At 40.8% G+C, this 19,008-nt stretch overlaps 1 protein-coding gene across 6 annotated transcripts in view; it reads right to left on the minus strand.

The window, feature by feature from the left end:
• Positions 1-14,855, minus strand: part of LOC110533427 (CMP-N-acetylneuraminate-beta-galactosamide-alpha-2,3-sialyltransferase 4) — a 52,934-nt gene extending 38,079 nt beyond the window's left edge. Inside the window, exons 1-2 of one of the 6 annotated variants that reach the window (XM_021617616.2) lie at positions 14,659-14,855; positions 9,502-9,585 (exon numbers count right to left, since the gene is read on the minus strand). The gene's annotated coding sequence lies outside the window, so the exon portion shown is untranslated. The other 5 variants (XM_021617622.2, XM_036989810.1, XM_021617617.2 and 2 more) reach the window with 5 other exon arrangements.
• Between the last annotated feature and the right edge of the window lie 4,153 nt (positions 14,856-19,008).

Raw genomic sequence — 19,008 nt, forward strand, 5'->3', positions numbered from 1 at the left:
AAAGGGTAGAGCTGCCGCTTTCAAGGTGCGGGACACTAACTCGTAGGCTTACAAGAAATCCCGCTATGCCCTGCGACGAACCATCAAACAGGCAAAGCGTCAATACAGGGCCAAGATTGAATCATACTACACCGGCTCCGACGCTCGTCCGATGTGGCAGGGCTTGCAAACAATTACAGACTACACAGGGAAGCCCAGCAGCAAGCTGCCCAGTGACACGAGCCTACCAGATGAGATAAATCACTTCAATGCTCGCTTCGAGGCAAGCAACACTGAGGCATGCATGAGATCATCAGCTGTTCCGGACGACTGTGTGATCACGCTCTCCGTAGCCGACGTGAGTAAGACCTTTAAACAGGTCAACATACACGAGGCTGCGGGGCCAGACGGATTACCAGGACGTGTGCTCCGGGCATGTGCTGACCAACTGGCAAGTGTCTTCACTGACATTTCCAACATGCCCCTGATTGAGTCTGTAATACCAACATGCTTCAAGCAAACCACCATAGTCTCTGTGCCCAAGAACGGAAAGGCAACCTGCCTAAATGACTACAGACCCGTAGCACTCACATCCGTAGCCATGAAGTGCTTTGAAAGGCTGGTAATGGCTCACATCAACACCATTATCCCAGAAACCCTAGACCCACTCCAATTTGCATACCGCACAAGCAGATCCACAGATGACACAATCTCTATTGCACTCCACACTGCCCTTTCACACCTGGACAAAAGGAACACCTATGTGAGAATGATGTTCATTGACTACAGCTCAGCGTTCAACACCATAGTACCCTCAAAGCTCATCACCAAGCTAAGGAGCCTGGGACTAAACACCACCCTCTGCAACTGGATCCAGGACTTCCTGACAGGCCGCCCCCAGGTGGTAAGGGTAGGTAACAACACAGTTAAGCAGTCCTCCAGGACTCTTTCCAGATATGGGCGTTTAGATTCGTGTTTAGTGGACATATTCCCCACAAAGTGAAGTGGTCGTTCGCAACGACGTGATGTGCCATTTCTGTTCAAGGTGAAAGCAGATCGACTTTTCGGATTTTGAGTGGGCTTGGCTTGATCAAGCGGGCCCTGGATATGGTCTCGAGCGAGATAAATTTGAATTTTAACGTCCTTGCTATGGGTGTTAATTCCTGCGAACCTGGTGTCCGGTAATTCCCCGTCTAGTCCTTGTGACTTATCTTTTACCCTTTTCTCAAATGTTTCTCACTTTAGTTCTTCACGTAGTGGAACTTCTGGAGAACATTGGTCTACGTTTTGATCGTCCTTTAACCCTTTGTTACCCTTGTGCTCTGACACTTTGTGTGGATCGGGTGCAGGAATGTAGCGAACAGGTCGATTGTAGCGGTAGGCGTTTCAATGGCGACGTACTTTACAGTTATTTTGACCGCAGAGGTTATTGGAATCGTGGTTTCGTGGTAGAAACCGTTGTTGAAACCGTCAACGCTCCAATACCTGATAATGCACCCTTTAACTGGAGTGAGTGCTCCTGGTCAAACTTCAAAACCGAGTGGTCAGGGCTCTTAGCGTTGTGAACTTTTGATGCCTCAAAAGCTGTGCTTGCATTCTCTCTGAGTTGTAAGATAGGCAAGCCAATGTGGGCTGCAGGGCCCAAGTAGGTAATGAAGGTGGGATACATGTTTGATAGAAACATTTGTTTGAATGGTAACAGCTCTTCCATTCCTGTTTCAGTGAGTAGACCAAAGTAAGCTGAACGAAGCCTATGATAATAAGCTTGTGGGTGTTCGTTCCGAGCTTGTTTGACGATGTTAGCCATTTAGCTATCATGTTTGCGAGTCGCAAAACCACTGAATTCTAATTTCAAAGCTATTCCAAGTTTAGCGTAGTCATTTAGCACGTGTTGAATGAACCCCGTCATGTGTCTATTTGATGTTCGCTTCAACAGGTAAACTCTGTCAGAACCCGTAGCATCCGGTTAGCCATCCAATGCGTCCTCTATGTCAGCTAGGAACGTCTCAGTATCGTTTGGCTGACTTGGAACAGCGTCAAAGATGGGGAAATTCTGCGACAAGCGGGCGGAGAGGGTTGGTTTCCTCCCGTGGGAAAATTGGGGCCAAAAGGCCAAGAGGAGAAGCCAAGCTTTGGCTTTGTTGGCAAAGAGGCACCATATTACTCAGTGCCGAATGGCCAAGAGGAGAAGACTGAGGGACACATGAGGAGGCAGTTCCAGAGATAGCAGAATTTTTCCCGGTTCTCTCCACCTGTCCCCTTATGTCTACCATTACCTGCTCATGCTTCAGCTGGTTAATGTGGAAAAAGTTTAAATTGTCTCATTGTAGAAACCCAATCAATTTGGATATTATTTAAAAGGTCCACCTGAAAAGGAAAATCTGGTAATTCTAGTTATTAGTTCAATTGAATGAGACATTGATATCCAGTCAATTGCGATTGGCTGGATATCTTAACGTGATCCACATTTGGGTGTTACATAATTCCTTTTGAAGAAAATGTACTGCCGATTCTTCACCAGCAGGGGGTCACTGATTGCAGAAAGCTGAAATCAAACGGAAATACCAAGGGCGGCACTTTCAATGTGACACAGGAAAAACAACATGTCTGCTTTCCCTTTGTTAGCTTAGTCTATCATGCTAAACTTATCCTATTTGTACAGAAATCTCACTTCCAAGCACAAAATAGGGTGATTTTACTTCTAACGTAATTACGTTCAAACCATTTCTCTGCGTTATCTTTTAGATGTTTTAAACAGAATGCACGGCAATCAACGAAATGCACCGTGTTCTACTCGCGTGGAAATGTGAGAAAGATAATTATCGCTCGTCAAGCTAATTTCTACTCAATTTCAATTGGCTGGCTCTTTGTCCTTGCTTGAGAAATTAATAATGACTGAGCTACCCGGTTCTGAAATGCGGGAGGCAGAAATTGCCCACATTTGGCCAAACGCTCCATTTCTCAAATTTCTATAAGTAGCTGGATTGTATCCTAGCACTAGAAATGTATTGCTAATGTTACCCACTGGCTACTTCAGAAACCACGACTATTCTTATACAGCACAAGGAATTCAATAACACATTGAACTGGGTTTTTCCTAGTGACGTCTCACATTAACCTATTCGGCATACTTTTTGCTAGCATTATATTACCGGAGTGCATCATAAATAAAAACAGATACGCCTGTGGCCTACCAACACTGGCTTAGCGCGGTAGGTGGACAGATCTATCCTCTAATTTCTAACCTTACTGGCTCTATGCCCTTGCTCTAGAAATTAATATTGACCAACAGAAATCATACAGTTTGGCCTGACGGAAGATTCCCTAGTGGGCTAAGCCGATATGAAAGCTTGGTGGACAACAGGAAGTGGGTGCGGACTGAGAAAGAAACTGGAAAGACCAAAGGGATCACTACACACAGTTGATAATTATATTCATTGAAATGCTAATCCTTTGCACATGAACGCTCACTCATTCGGGAATAATTGCAATGAATATATATTTACGCCCATGTGTCGTTGTGGTCTTTGTTGGCATCCGGTCCGTCTGGTGGAGAGTTCATTAGAGTCTCTCTCTCTCCTTCAGTTTCCTTGAAGATCAAAGTCTTTCGTGGTTAGGATGGATACTTCAGAGTACCATCTCTTCTCATAGAATAGATGTTGCGGCGGTTGTCGGTATTCTTGTCCCAGGTTTACATAATTTCTAGCTGCAGACTAGTAATTAGTATCTATGATTTGCACTTATTCTGTAGGGATCGATAGTCTCAGAGTTTAACCATTTCCAGCCGTGTAATTCTCCACGTGGTATGGTTTTCTAATCTTGGTAATCAAACCTGTGCCACCTCAGTTTACATCGAGGTATGCGTGGTCTAAACTATTCACAATCACAGCTCACGCTAGGGGTTTGCTCAGTTTAAAGAGGATTTTCTTAGGGGCTTTTATTTGTAAAAGTAGAAAAGGCGCCTGATCATATCTATGCTCACATTAAAGGTTAAACATCACATTACATCATTTCACAAATAGTTTCATCATTACTCATTCATTTTATACAAGAATTAGATGCAAACCCCATAATTGAGAAATGTACCCATTCAGAGACATATTTATGTGTGTTTCCTGTCCTCTCTGAGGTCACCAAATGAAACACACTCATCATAATGTCCCTTTAGTGTCCACGGACCATTCCCACCATCTCACAAGTGGACATATTGTTTCACTTTCCCATTTTGGGGAGTTAGGAGTTCGGCCACGTGAAATCCTTTGTTCACTCTGTGGTCTCTCTGTATGAAAAGGGGGAGAGTTTCCGCCAGGAATTTACGATCTGAGATAACAGAACCTGGGTGTAGGAGAGAGTGAGAGAGGGGGAAGCCACAATCTATACCCAGAAAAGGCCACGTCATGACAACACCTTGCTATATTGTTAGCTAGCTAACTACAGCTACTGACACAGATTGTCATTTTGCTATGTTTTTGGGGAAGAACATTGTTTGCATCCATGAGCTAGCTAGCTTTTTCTATGACCAGCACTATAGGTGCGCAAGACTTTACCTGTAATGGTCGTCGTATGAAGGAGAGGACCAAAGCGCAGCGCAGTAAGTGTTCATCAATAAGAAATGTGAACACTGAAACAAAAACAATAAACGACAACGTGAAATAACTAAACCGAAACAGTACCGTGTGGAACAAACACTGACACGGAAAACAAACACCCACAACTCAAAAGTGAAACCCGGCTACCTAAGTATGATTCTCAATCAGGGACAACGATTGACAGCTGCCTCTGATTGAGAACCATACCAGGCCAAACACAGCAATCCCAAATCATAGAAAAACGAACATAGACAACCCACCCAACTCACGCCCTGACCATACTAAAACAAAGACATAACAAAAGAACTAAGGTCAGAACGTGACATTACCAGCATCATACCATGCGTATCGATGAATCGTTGTGACATATGAAATACGAGTGATAGTGTAATCAATGTGTAATAACTATGTAAAAAAGTATGAACGCGTTAAATTATTATGTAACGTGCAGTCATATTCAGGTCCTGATTGGTCAACAAGCTAATTTGACACGTCAAATAGTGTTATTTGACTTGTATCTGTTTTTCACATGCAAAGCCCAAAACGGCATTCCATAGAAATCCTGATTGAGAATGAAACGACAGAACAAATGAACAACGAAACAGCACAGCAAGTAAGTGAAAAAACAGTTTGATAATGTTTTACTGGTAATGTGGACATACGTAAATGCCAACAATATAACTTTTTGGTCAGTGTGGTGTGTGTATGTGTAACCTTTTTTTAACTAGGCAAGTCAGTTAAGAACAAAATCTTATTTACAATTGACGGCCTAACCCGGCAAAATCCGGATGACTCTGGGCCAATTATGCGCCGGCCTATGGGACACCCAATCACGGCCAGATGTGATACAGCCTGGATTCGAACCAGGGACATTAGTGAAGCCTTTTGCACTGAGATGCTCCGTCCATGTGTGTGTGTTAACTATTTAACTGTATTAGAATGCTAAAAAGGCTGCTAAAATGTTAAACATCGGTTTATCGTTATCGTTTTTTTCTGGCGCGGAAAATATCGGATATTGGTATCGGCCAAAAATGTCACATCGGTGCATCACTATTAGTTTTGACTTAAATTTGCTTGAAAATCTATGGCAATACTTGAAAATGGTTGTCAAGTAATGATCAACAACCAACTTGACAGAACTTGAAGAATTCTGAAAATAATAATAAGCAAATATTGTACAATCCAGGTGTACAAAGCCCTTCGAAACGTACCAAGAAATCTCATATCTGCATTCACTCCCAATGGTGATTCTAATATGTATTGTCCCAGGGCATGTAAATGAGATATTGTCAATAAATTAGCAAATGTTTTCACTTTGTCATTGTGGGCTATTGTGTGTAGATGGGTGAGAATTGGTTATCTCCATTTTGAATTCAGGCCGTAACACTAAAATGTGGAATAAGTCAAGGGGTATGAATACTTTCTGAAGGCACTGTATGTACAGTATCTGGCTAAATTATTAGAAAACAAAATCTGCATGAATATTTTCTAATACTGATTTTTGGTTTGTAAGTGAATGTCAAAGTGACGGACATTTGTGGCCTTTTCTCATTTGGGAAAAAGTCTGTCCTCCACCCTCTCTCCTCCATGACCAGGAACCCGATAAATGGATGTCAATTTGTTAACAGGCGAACAGAAGAGTGTCCTCCCCTCCTCGATAGCCACTTTTCATCGAGGATAAACATGCAAGTCCTTTGTGGAAGAGTTTTGAAATCTACCAAACCCACTTTGAATCAGCATTATGTTTTTTCTGAGGAGAATAACATGCACACGTTGAAAAACATATAATTTTATCTGTAAAATGTCTGGCACAACTAACTTAATATGTTTTTATCACTTTACACATTTATTTTGGGATCCACTCCTGTAAACGTCATTCATGCGCCATGCGACTGGAGAAGTAGAGTAATTTCATACAAGCATATCTTCGTCCACATTACCTCACCTCGCTGCCACTCCATGATTACTTTTGGCCTTTTTAAAAAGGAGGCGAGAGAGGACGGAGGACAGGACACAGGATTTTAGCAAATTCAACTGCGAAAAGGCCTGTGTACCAAACCACCACCATTCTCAATGTGTTCCTCCCTCTGAGGTCCTACCGTAGTAGTGTTGTCGTGTTTGGGAGTCTAGACACTATAGCTTGCCGGCATCCTTGAACTTGCTGAGCAGGCCTTGGTCAACCCGCAGAGGGAAGGAGAGGAAGCGACTGTGGTAGTACTGGGAGTCTGCCTGGAGGTTCTGGATCAAGTCCGAAAGCAGGTGGGCATGCTCCACCCCACAGCCCGGGGCCTTGTAGCTCAGGGCGGTGAAGTGGATGTGGAAGTGGTAGTAGGAACAGCTGGTAGTGGAGGTGCACCTTCAGCTTACTGACTGCCAAATAAACAGTCAGTAGTCTTAGGAAAAGTAAGTCCCATCCCTATAACAATCGCAATACGCTCAACAAGCAAGGTATAAATATATCCTATAAATCACATTGGCTACGGATGCCTGTCTGCATCAAACTTTAAACATTTCATCAACTATTAACTTAGTTCCGCCTGAAGCTTGAGCTAGTGAACTTGCAACATTGTATAAAATATTCTGGGCTCTCAGAGTTTCCTGCACCAGTGAGCTTGGGACAGACACAGCTGTAGGCTATTTGCGCAAGGGATAAGAAACAGTGCTTGACTTGGGCAGGAGTTCACCAGAGCTGAGTACCGGCACCTCAAATGTTCTACTGCTTGAGCTCTTGTTCATCCTATAGAATATTAGCTCAAAGGTAATGTGGAGCTCCTGCACCTACATATAAACAATACCAGCACCCAAAATGAGTACCGGAACCTATTTCAGTCCAAGTCAAGCACTGATAAGAAGTATGACATTTCCACTGGATCAGAACATTACATTTTTACCTTTCACGCTGAGTGGTTATCGAGTGGTTATCGAAAGGGAGAGGTGGAAAGATTTTTCAAATACATTGAGGAACTATTGTAACTCCAAATAATGTTAAAACATACTTTGTTTGCTTGCTGTTTGAGGTGAAGAAAACATTACTCTGAGAAGCTCCACAGGTCATTCATTAGTGGTGGTATGTTAACCCAATCAGAAATACTATCAGATCCCCAAATGGGCACATTTATATTCCTCCATTTGCGCACAGGCCAGGTAGCCTATAGATCTACCTCTATGCTTGCGCGTTCTTACTCAACATTAACAGGAGCGCTCCAAACAAAAGGCAATGACTAGTCCAAACAAAAGGCAATGACTAGTCGACAAAACATAAAGTTGAGTGAGCTAGGACGAAAATAGTTAATATAACTATTTGTTCAGCACTTTAGAAATGTACAGCGACAGAATTCAGAACATGGGCCAGTCTTACAGTATTCTCCCTGTACACCAAGTCAGAACCGCAAGATAAATAAAGGGGGCATATACAGTGCCTTGCGAAAGTATTCGGCCCCCTTGAACTTTGCGACCTTTTGCCACATTTCAGGCTTCAAACATAAAGATATTAAACTGTATTTTTTTGTGAAGAATCAACAACAAGTGGGACACAATCATGAAGTGGAACGACATTTATTGGATATTTCAAACTTTTTTAACAAATCAAAAACTGAAAAATTGGGCGTGCAAAATTATTCAGCCCCTTTACTTTCAGTGCAGCAAACTCTCTCCAGAAGTTCAGTGAGGATCTCTGAATGATCCAATGTTGACCTACATGACTAATGATGATAAATACAATCCACCTGTGTGTAATCAAGTCTCCGTATAAATGCACCTGCACTGTGATAGTCTCAGAGGTCCGTTAAAAGCGCAGAGAGCATCATGAAGAACAAGGAACACACCAGGCAGGTCCGAGATACTGTTGTGAAGAAGTTTAAAGCCGGATTTGGATACAAAAATATTTCCCAAGCTTTAAACATCCCAAGGAGCACTGTGCAAGCGATAATATTGAAATGGAAGGAGTATCAGACCACTGCAAATCTACCAAGACCTGGCCGTCCCTCTAAACTTTCAGCTCATACAAGGAGAAGACTGATCAGAGATGCAGCCAAGAGGCCCATGATCACTCTGGATGGATAAAATTGATGGGAAGATGGATGGAGCCAAATACAGGACCATTCTGGAAGAAAACCTGATGGAGTCTGCAAAAGACCTGAGACTGGGACGGAGATTTGTCTTCCAACAAGACAATGATCCAAAACATAAAGCAAAATCTACAATGGAATGGTTCAAAAATAAACATATCCAGGTGTTAGAATGGCCAAGTCAAAGTCCAGACCTGAATCCAATCGAGAATTTGTGGAAAGAACTGAAAACTGCTGTTCACAAATGCTCTCCATCCAACCTCACTGAGCTCGAGCTGTTTTGCAAGGAGGAATGGGAAAAAATTTCAGTCTCTCGATGTGCAAAACTGATAGAGACATACCCCAAGCGACTTACAGCTGTAATCGCAGCAAAAGGTGGCGCTACAAAGTATTAACTTAAGGGGGCTGAATAATTTTGCACGCCCAATTTTTCAGTTTTTGATTTGTTAAAAAAGTTTGAAATATCCTATAAATGTCGTTCCACTTCATGATTGTGTCCCACTTGTTGTTGATTCTTCACAAAAAAATACAGTTTTATATCTTTATGTTTGAAGCCTGAAATGTGGCAAAAGGTCGCAAAGTTCAAGGGGGCCGAATACTTTCGCAAGGCACTGTAGACAGACAATGAAAGCTCTTTCAATATTCAATGATTACATTTCTCTAAAACAGGCTATAGGCTACATGTGCACCACTAAGTCAGAACAGTAGGTTCGGTTATGAGGGGGAAAGGACCACATTATTAGGGTGAGGCACGTAGGCTACTAACACAACATACACTTAGTATCACTTTCTTAGCTACAGTATGCATATCTCCCTGTCATATTACATAATTTATGCAGCAATATACAATATTTGTTTTGACTCACCTTGTTGTGCTGTCCTCTTGAAAAGAAAGGTGGTGCGGCCGTCCTTCTTGCGGGCAAATGCTGGCATCAAAGAGACCCTTAAACCTAGATTTGGACCACACATCCACTCCACTGAATAGCTGATTGCTTTCCAACGTATGCAGTTAGCCAATGATTCCTTCCAAACCACTCATTTTTGAATTTGCCATTTCCAAATAGTTGTGTAATATTTATGTCCAATGACCACCAATACGTTTTTTCTATAATTTCTCTTCATATGACAAGGATTTGCCAGTAGATTGTGGACTTGATTCATGATGGTGACTGCTTGTCTATCTTGCTAGCTAAGATTTTGAAAGTATGATGTTGACATCAGTCCAATCAAAGCTACGGTAGATATAATGTGATTTGACGTCATTTTATCTGCGACCTTGAGCCTTCTTGGATGGGCACTTTGAATGTAACTCTATGGTAGCACCCAAGGGGCTTGGAATTTTTGTCCCCATGAGTGACATAACACTGAGTCAATCACGGCGCAACTAGAGATCATTACCAACCCCGACACTCCGTATATTCCCGCTGGCTGACTCACCACCACAGAAAGCAATGAGCTTGGCTAACACACCTGCATGTTGGAGGTGCCTTACTCAAGAAAGCAAAAAAAGAGACAATTTTCGTATGCGGCAAAGCTGTCATAAAGGCAAATGGTGGCAACTTTGAAGAATCTCAATTATAAAATATATATTTATTTGTTTAACACTTTTTTTGTTGCTTCATGATTCCATATGTGTTATTTCATAGTGTTAATGTCTTCACTATTTATTCTACAATGTGGAAAATAGTAAAAATAAAGAAAAACCTTGGAATGAGTGGGTGTGTCCAAACATTTGACTGGTACTGTATATATTTGTTTCTGCTCGACTAAAACCATTTGAGTCGACTAACAGCATAACAACCAAACAATCTACTAGTCGACTAATTGGGGTTAACCTTATTATTTACGCAAAGAAAGATTCTACAAGAGAACATTGTGAGAGCTATTGATTTTATGGTCCTGCCAACCATCCTAAGCATATATATATTTTTTAACATTAATTAACTAGGTAAGTCAGTTAATAAGAACAATGCTTTGCGGGTCCAATGCTTTGTGTTTCTGCTTCGGACGGCCTATGTTAAGATTGAAGATTAGTTGGGACTAATAGTGTCATTGACGTCACACGTGGCAGTTCGTAACGTACAGAACACCGTTTGGGATTGAATATTAGGCTATATCGTCCATTCACTGTAATTTCTACAGACAGTATGGCACAAAGCCAATACAACAACAAAAAATACAAAAATAAAGCAAAATAGAATGAATGTTGTGTGGTACCCTAAATTAACACATAACTGTTGTACTTGTTGTTATTGCACTTAATAGCACCACCGCCAATTTCACTAATAACTGCTGCTTTTTAGGAAGATTTTACTTGCAATAACTGTGATATGTAGATGTTTTACCTACCTTATCTGAATGCACTGACTGTAAATCACTCTGGTATAAACTAAATGACCAAAATGGAAATGAATGTCACACTCCTGAAAATAACAAATGACCAGTATAAGAAGAAAGAAACACAATAAACTATTGCTGTGTCAGTTGGATGTGAAACATTGACTAAACCGGAAATCACACAGAGGAGGAAACAGCACCAAGACCACACTTGACTCTCTGTAAAAACAGCATTTTTGATAAGTTCTCTATCTCGCTAAATCACCAATTAAGGTCAGGGGTTGAGCTTTCCAAAATAATTTTCATACCATTGATTGAAATATGGTCATTACTGTGGATCTGTAGTTGTTCCACTCACAAGGTAGTGAAAATCTCACAAGGTAGTGCATTTGAGCCTTATTAGCCTTATTATTTACGCAAAGAAAGATTCTACAAGAGAACATTGTGAGAGCTATTGATTTTATGGTCCTGCCAACCATCCTAAGCATATATATATTTTTTAACATTAATTAACTAGGTAAGTCAGTTAATAAGAACAATGCTTTGCGGGTCCAATGCTTTGTGTTTCTGCTTCGGACGGCCTATGTTAAGATTGAAGATTAGTTGGGATTAATAGTGTCATTGACGTCACACGTGGCAGTTCGTAACGTACAGAACACCGTTTGGGTTTGAATATTAGGCTATATCGTCCATTCACTGTAATTTCTACAGACAGTATGGCACAAAGCCAATACATCAACAAAAAATACAAAAATAAAGCAAAATAGAATGAATGTTGTGTGGTACCCTAAATGAACACATAACTGTTGTACTTGTTGTTATTGCACTTAATAGCACCACCGCCAATTTCACTAATAACTGCTGCTTTTTAGGAAGATTTTACTTGCAATAACTGTGATATGTAGTTGTTTTACCTACCTTGTCTGAATGCACTGACTGTAAATCACTCTGGTATAAACTAAATGACCAAAATGGAAATGAATGTCACACTCCTGAAAATAACAAATGACCAGTATAAGAAGAAAGAAACACAAGAAACTATTGCTGTGTCAGTTGGATGTGAAACATTGACTAAACCGGAAATCACACAGAGGAGGAAACAGCACCAAGACCACACTTGACTCTCTGTAAAAACAGCATTTTTGAGAAGTTCTCTATCTCGCTAAATCACCAATTAAGGTCAGGGGTTGAGCTTTCCAAAATAATTTTCATACCATTGATTGAAATATGGTCATTACTGTGGATCTGTAGTTGTTCCACTCACAAGGTAGTGAAACTCTCACATGGTAGTGAATTTGAGAGTGGTTACATTACATACATACTTTCCCAGCCCCACCACTCAGCTTTCTACCAAACAGAAAACATTGGTTAACTGCTTGCGATGGTGGCAGAGGTGGTAAGAGATGCCAAAGCAAATTCCAGGTAAATATATAGTCCCAGCCCACTCATCTGAACGTGGCACATCCTACGTGTGACACATTTGTAAACAAAATATGACCCCAATCTTAATGGTGTCTGTAGGCTGAAGTACCACTGCAATTTGAAATATATTTGAGAGTACTCACATACACACACACAGACATGTCTAAATTAGAGTAATGGTGAAGCAATTCAGGGTTGCAGTGGGAAATATGTGCTACCATTGGCTGTATAATACACCAATTGCCATTATACAAACTCACCACTCATTGCCCAGACCAGCACAATCTTAGCAGGATCTACATCATCATTATTAAACTTTCCCAGACATTACTGTGTAACCAATAGACCTGCCCCAACAGGACGGAAACAGACCATTTTAGTGAACAATGCTTTCATTTTAGTGAACAATGCTTTTTTTCAGAACCCGGCATCAAGCACATGGCTCCCCACTGGAAAACGGGGTTAATTTCCTGTCTCCACCCTTCCTCCTGTGTCTCCCTCATTTCTATCTCCCCATATGTGTCCATGCCTGTCTTAACAAAGCCTGATAAAAATACCTTAAAGTAGAGTGGATATCCACTCTTTTTAAAAAACAAAGGTCACTTAAAGGTAAAGTAAAAGACACAAAAACTAAACTTAAGAACAGAAAGCATATAAATAACGCACATAGAACAGATCTACCTCTTCTTAGACTTGCTTTCAATGAGAACGACAGATCTATAACTAAACATTTCTATGTGAAATTGATCAGGTTGATTGTGTTTCACAGAGAGACAAACACTGCACCTTGAATTTGTATCTCTACATCAGATAAGCATTTTGAAATAGTAGCCTGTAGTCACTCCCTTTCAGTTTCTTGAGAAGCACCTGCATCAAGGATAAGATTACTTCAATGTGACTGTTCACAAACAGCCTAAAAAACATTGTCACTTAGTTGACTGAAATTCACCCCAGTTGACGAGTCAGAATTGCTCAGTCTCACTTTATGTGATTAGTCACATTTCTACATTCATAACATCTTTAGGATTATGAAAAAATTTGATTCCTCAGGATATATCAAATGTTATGGTGTTCATTATGGTTTTGAAAAATTAAGCACATTAAAAGGGGTCTTCTATTGAGGTCTTTTTCACACGAAAGGTTAAGGTTAGGATTGAGGGAGGGGAAGCTGATCCTAGAGCTGTACCTAGGGAAACTTCACCTCGGAAACTAATAGCAGCAGCAGCAGACGAAATGAATACAATACAATGTAGCAAAAGTAACCTCTTTAGCGTCTATCTGGCTGCTATAGGCCTACACACCATATTTAATGTTTCCTCTATTCTACTTGACATGTAGACATCTGGTGCTATTACTACTATAAAACACCCAATCAACATGGTTCTGTGTCTTGATAGTCTGTAATGGGTTGGTGTGTTTGCAATGAATTCTTCACCATCCCTTCTTCTCATATTGTTTGAGAACTTTTAAGTCCCCAGTTGAAATTAGATTATTTATTATGAATATATATATGGCATTATCATATTCCTTAATCCAAACATCATCCCTATAAATTAGTGAAGGCTACATTAGTTAAAATGTAATGCTGCAATGTTGGTAGCCTAATAAAACCTGCAGGAATTCAATAAATTATACACAAAATACCCATTATTCAGTGATGCCATGTGTTTTTGCAACTCGCATTGTTATTCATGCCAAAGATTCAGAATTTTACCAACAGTCCACAACTTGTTCTTCTTACCATAAATAGATTTAGAAAATAGTAAATACATTTAGAAAACCGAAGAAAAGCCGAGAACTTACCCTGTAGAACCACAAATATTGTTCCCTGTAGCTGTCAGCTGAAGGTAGGTCTATACAGTGGATACATGCATACAAGACTGAGGGATGGTGGCTATGCTTCTCAAATATGACACAATTCAGAAAGATAACAATATTTGAAGACGATGTTTTCAAAAGTACACCATTTGAAACGCTGTTGTCAAGAAACAACTGCTTTTACGCACGATATTGGACAAATACCCAATGACTTCTAGGCTACACTTAAACGGATGCGCCATGCACTGGAAATTTGTCACTACAGAAGAATCTTTCGGTTTTTACCAACTGTACAATGAGAATGGCGCTGAAGGAGATGGCTGCCATTTTACGATCCCGTAACTAATTGTGCTATTGTGTATGTTTTTTCTCGTTATTTGAAACGTATTTTGTATGTGTCTTATGACCGAAAAGAGATTCTAGATATCAGGACAGAGATTACTCACCCCGTACTGGAGAGTCGGGCGGGAAGGATTTACTTTAGACGCCCGAAAATGCCCTCATCCCCGTCACTCGCAGGAGAAAGAGACGGAGGTATCAGGGACGAAGCTAATCAGGGTTGGTCCTGGTCAGTCCCTGGATGGGAGACCAGATGCTGCTGGAAGTGGTGTAGGAGGCACTCTTTCTTCTGGTCTAAAAAATATCCCAAAGCCCCAGGGCAGTGATTGGGGACATTGTGCTGTGTAGGGTAAGGTCTTTCAGACGGGATGTTAAATGGGTGTCCTGACTCTCTGAGGTCATTAAAGATCCCATGGCACTTATCATAAGGGTGTTAACCCTGGTGACCTGGCTAAATTCCCAATCTGGCCCTCAAACCATCATGGTCACTTAATAATCCCCCATTTACAATTGGCTCATTCATCCCCTGTAACTATTCCCCAGGTCGTTGCTGTGTTCTCAGTCAATTTACCTGGTAAAATAATGGATAAATAAATAAAATAAAATATTAGCCAATGTACAATCAATCAATAATCAAATAGACAAACTATGACAACGTCCACTACAGTTGAAAAGTTTGGGGTCACTTAGAAATGTCCTTATTTTTTAAAGAAAAGCACATTTTTTTGTCCATTAAAATAACTTCAAATTGATCAGAAACACAGTGTAGACATTGTAAATGACTATTGTAGCTGGAAACGGCAGATTTTTTTATGGAATATTGTTAGGGTTGCGTCAATTCGAATCTGGTATCAGGATAAATATGACATTGAGTCACCGATTGTATACTATGTATTTTTTACAGAGTACCACTCTCCATATTGTTTGAGTGGCTGAGTTAGTTTTGACATAAATCTGCTTGAAAATCTATGGCAAGACTTAAAATGGTTGTCAAGCAATGATCAACAAACAACTTGACAGAGCTTGAAGAATTCTGAAAAGAATCATAGGCGAATATTGTACGATCCAGGTGTGCAAAGCCCTTCGAAACGTACCAAGAAAGCATCGGTTCACATTGGCCGGTAGGGATATCCTTGTCTCATCGCGCACTAGCGACTTCTGTGGCGGGCCAGGTGCAGTGCACGCTGACCAGGTGCTTCCGGGTTGGATGCTCGCTGTGTTAAGAAGCAGTGCGGTTGGGTTGTGTTTCGGAGGACGCATGGCTCTCAACCTCAGTCTCTCCCAAGCCCATACGGGGGTTGTAGCATGAAACAAGACAGTAACTACTAATAATTGCATACCACGAAATTGGGGAGAAAAAGGGGGTAAAAATATATATATAAAAAAATATATATATAGAGTTCACCAGAGCTGAGGACTAGCACCTCAAATGTTCAACTGCTTGAGCTCCTGTTCCTCTTATAGAGTATTAGCTCAAAGTATCGTGGAGCTCCTGCACCTACATATAAACAGTACCAGCACCCAAAATGAGTACCGGAACCTATTTCAGTCCAAGTCAAGCACTGATAAGAAGTATGACATTTCCACTGGATCAGAACATTACATTTTAACCTTTCACGCTGAGTGGTTATCAAGAGTTTATCGAAAAGGAGAGCGATGGAAAGATATTTCATATACATTGAGGGACTATTGTAAATCTCAATCATGAACTTTGTTTGCTTGCTGTTTGAGGTGAAGAAAACATTACTTTGAGAAGCTCCACAGTTCATTAGTGGTGGTGTGTTAAGCCAATCAGAAATACTATTAGATCCCCAAATAGGCACATTTATATACCCACATTTGCACGCAGGCCAGGTAGCCTATTGGCCTACATCTATGCTTGTGCCTCTTTACTCAACATTGACAGGAGCGCTCCAAACAATGGACAATGACTAAATTGACAAAACTCGTAAATGGAATGAAATAACCTAAACTTGAGCGGGCTAAAACGGAAATAGTCAATTTACCTATTTGTTCAGCACTTTTGAAATGTACAGCGACAGAACTCAGATCATGGGCCAGTTTTACAGTATTCTCCCTGTACACCAGAACCGCAAGATAAATAAAGGGGGCATATAGGCAGACAATGAAAGCTCTTACAATATTCAATGATTACATTTCTCTAAAACAGACTATAGGCTACATGTGCACCACCAAGTCAGAACAGTAGGCTAAGTTATGAGGGGGAAAGGAACCACATTATTAGGGTGAGGCACATGGGCTACTAAAAGCTTACTAGACAACATACACAGTGTTACTTTCTTATCCACAGTATGCATATATCCCTGTCATATTACATCATTTATGCAGCAGCATACAACACATTTTTGGGCTCACCTTGTTGTGATGTGCTCACTTGAACAGGAAGGTGGTGTGGTGGTCCTTCTTGTGGGTAAATTTAGTCATCAAAGATACCCTTAAACCTAGACCATACACCTACTCCACTGAATAGCAGGCTAGTGATTGCTTTCCAATGTATGCAGTTAGCCACTGATTCCTTTCAAACCAATCATTGTTGAATTTGCAATTTCGAAATAGTTGTGTAATGTTTATGTCCAATGACCACCAATACGTTTTATCTATAATTTATCTTCATATGACAAGGATTTAAAAGGATTTGCCAGTAGATTGTGGACTTGATTCATGAGGATGACTACTTGTCTATCTACTTTATAACTACGGTAGATATAACGTGATTTGACGTAATTTTATCTGTGACATTGAGCCTTCTTGGATTGGCACTTTTAATGTAACTCTATGGTAGCAAGGGGCTTGAATTTCCGAGCTCTCCCCGTAGGTTTTGTGGTGACAGTGTCCCCATGAGTGACATAACACTGAGCCAATCACGGTGCAACTAGAGATCATTACCAACCCCTACACTCCTTTATTTAACTAGGTAAGTCAGTTAAGAACAAATTATTATTTACAATGACGGCCAAACGGACGACGCTGGGCCAACTGTGCCCGCCCTATGGGACTCCCAATCCCAATCACGGCCTGATGTGATACAGCCTGGATTCTAACCAGGTTACTGTAGAGACGCCTTTTGCACTGAGATGCAGTGCCTTAGACTGCTGCACCACTCGGGAGCCCCTAATAGCATACACATCATTCATAAACCAAGCACACATCTCATTTATGCTCCTATATCCATGGCCTACTCCTATGCTCTCTCTACACACCGTCCTTTATCTACAAGTTTTCATGCAGCCTCACATGGAAATAACATGTTTGGCAACAAACAGTTGGTCCATAAGAGAAGGGCTGACTACATCATATCCCAGTGTATAGAACAGATAAAGGCTACACTTACAGTACCATTCAAACACATGGCGACAAACTGTCCATAACACAAAGACAAGGCGGACCTATAATCTGTCATTGTCGCCTATAGAAAAGGGGTCCAATGCTTTGCGGTTCTGCTTCGGGACGGCCTATGTTAAGATTGAAGATTAGTTGGGATTTATAGTGTCATTGGAGTCACACGTGGCAGTTGGTATCGTACAGAATACCGTTTGGGATTGAATATTAGGCTACATCATCCATTCACTGTAATTTCTAGACAGACAGTATGGCACAAAGCCAATACAAAAAAAATAATAAGCAAAATAGAATTAATGCATGTTGTGTGGTACCCTAAATTAACACATAACTGTTGTACTTGTTGTTATTGCACTTAATAGCACCACCGCCAATTTTGCTAATAACTGCTGTTTTTTAGGAAGATTTTACTTGCAATAACTGTGATATGTAGTTGTTTTACCTTCCTTATCTGAATGCACTGACTATAAATCACTCTGATATAAACTAAATGACCAAAATGGAAATGAATGTTACACTGCTGAAAAGAACAAATTACCCGTATAAGAAAGAAACACAATTAACTATCGTTTTGTCAGGTGGATGTGAAACAGTGACTAAACCGGAAATCACACAGAGGAGGAAACAGCACTAAGACCACACTTTACTTTAAGAGCATTGGGCCAGTAACCGAAAGGTCGCTAGATTGAATCCCAGAGTCGACTAGGTGAACAAAAATCTGTTGATGTGCCCTTGAGCAAGGCACTTCACCACAACTGCTCCTGTAAGTTGCTCTGGATAAGAGCGGTTGCTAAATGACTAAAATGCCAAATGTCTCTGTCAAAAAATACTAAAGGTGATGCAGAACCCGGCATCAAGCACATGGCTCCCCACTGGAAACAGGGTTCATTTCCTGTCTCCACCCTTCCTCCTGTGTCTCCCTCATTTCTATCTCCCCATATGTGTCCATGCCTGTCTTAACAAAGCATGAAAAAATACCTTAAAGTAGAGTGGATATCCACTCTCTTTAAAAAACAAAGGTGACTTAAACGTTCAATATGCAGAAATCGCTCCCGCCATTTCCTGGTAGCGAAAATTCAGATAGTTCGCCTAATTTC

Source organism: Oncorhynchus mykiss, chromosome 10, assembly GCF_013265735.2.
Source record: "Oncorhynchus mykiss isolate Arlee chromosome 10, USDA_OmykA_1.1, whole genome shotgun sequence".
Classification (NCBI taxonomy): domain Eukaryota; kingdom Metazoa; phylum Chordata; class Actinopteri; order Salmoniformes; family Salmonidae; genus Oncorhynchus; species Oncorhynchus mykiss.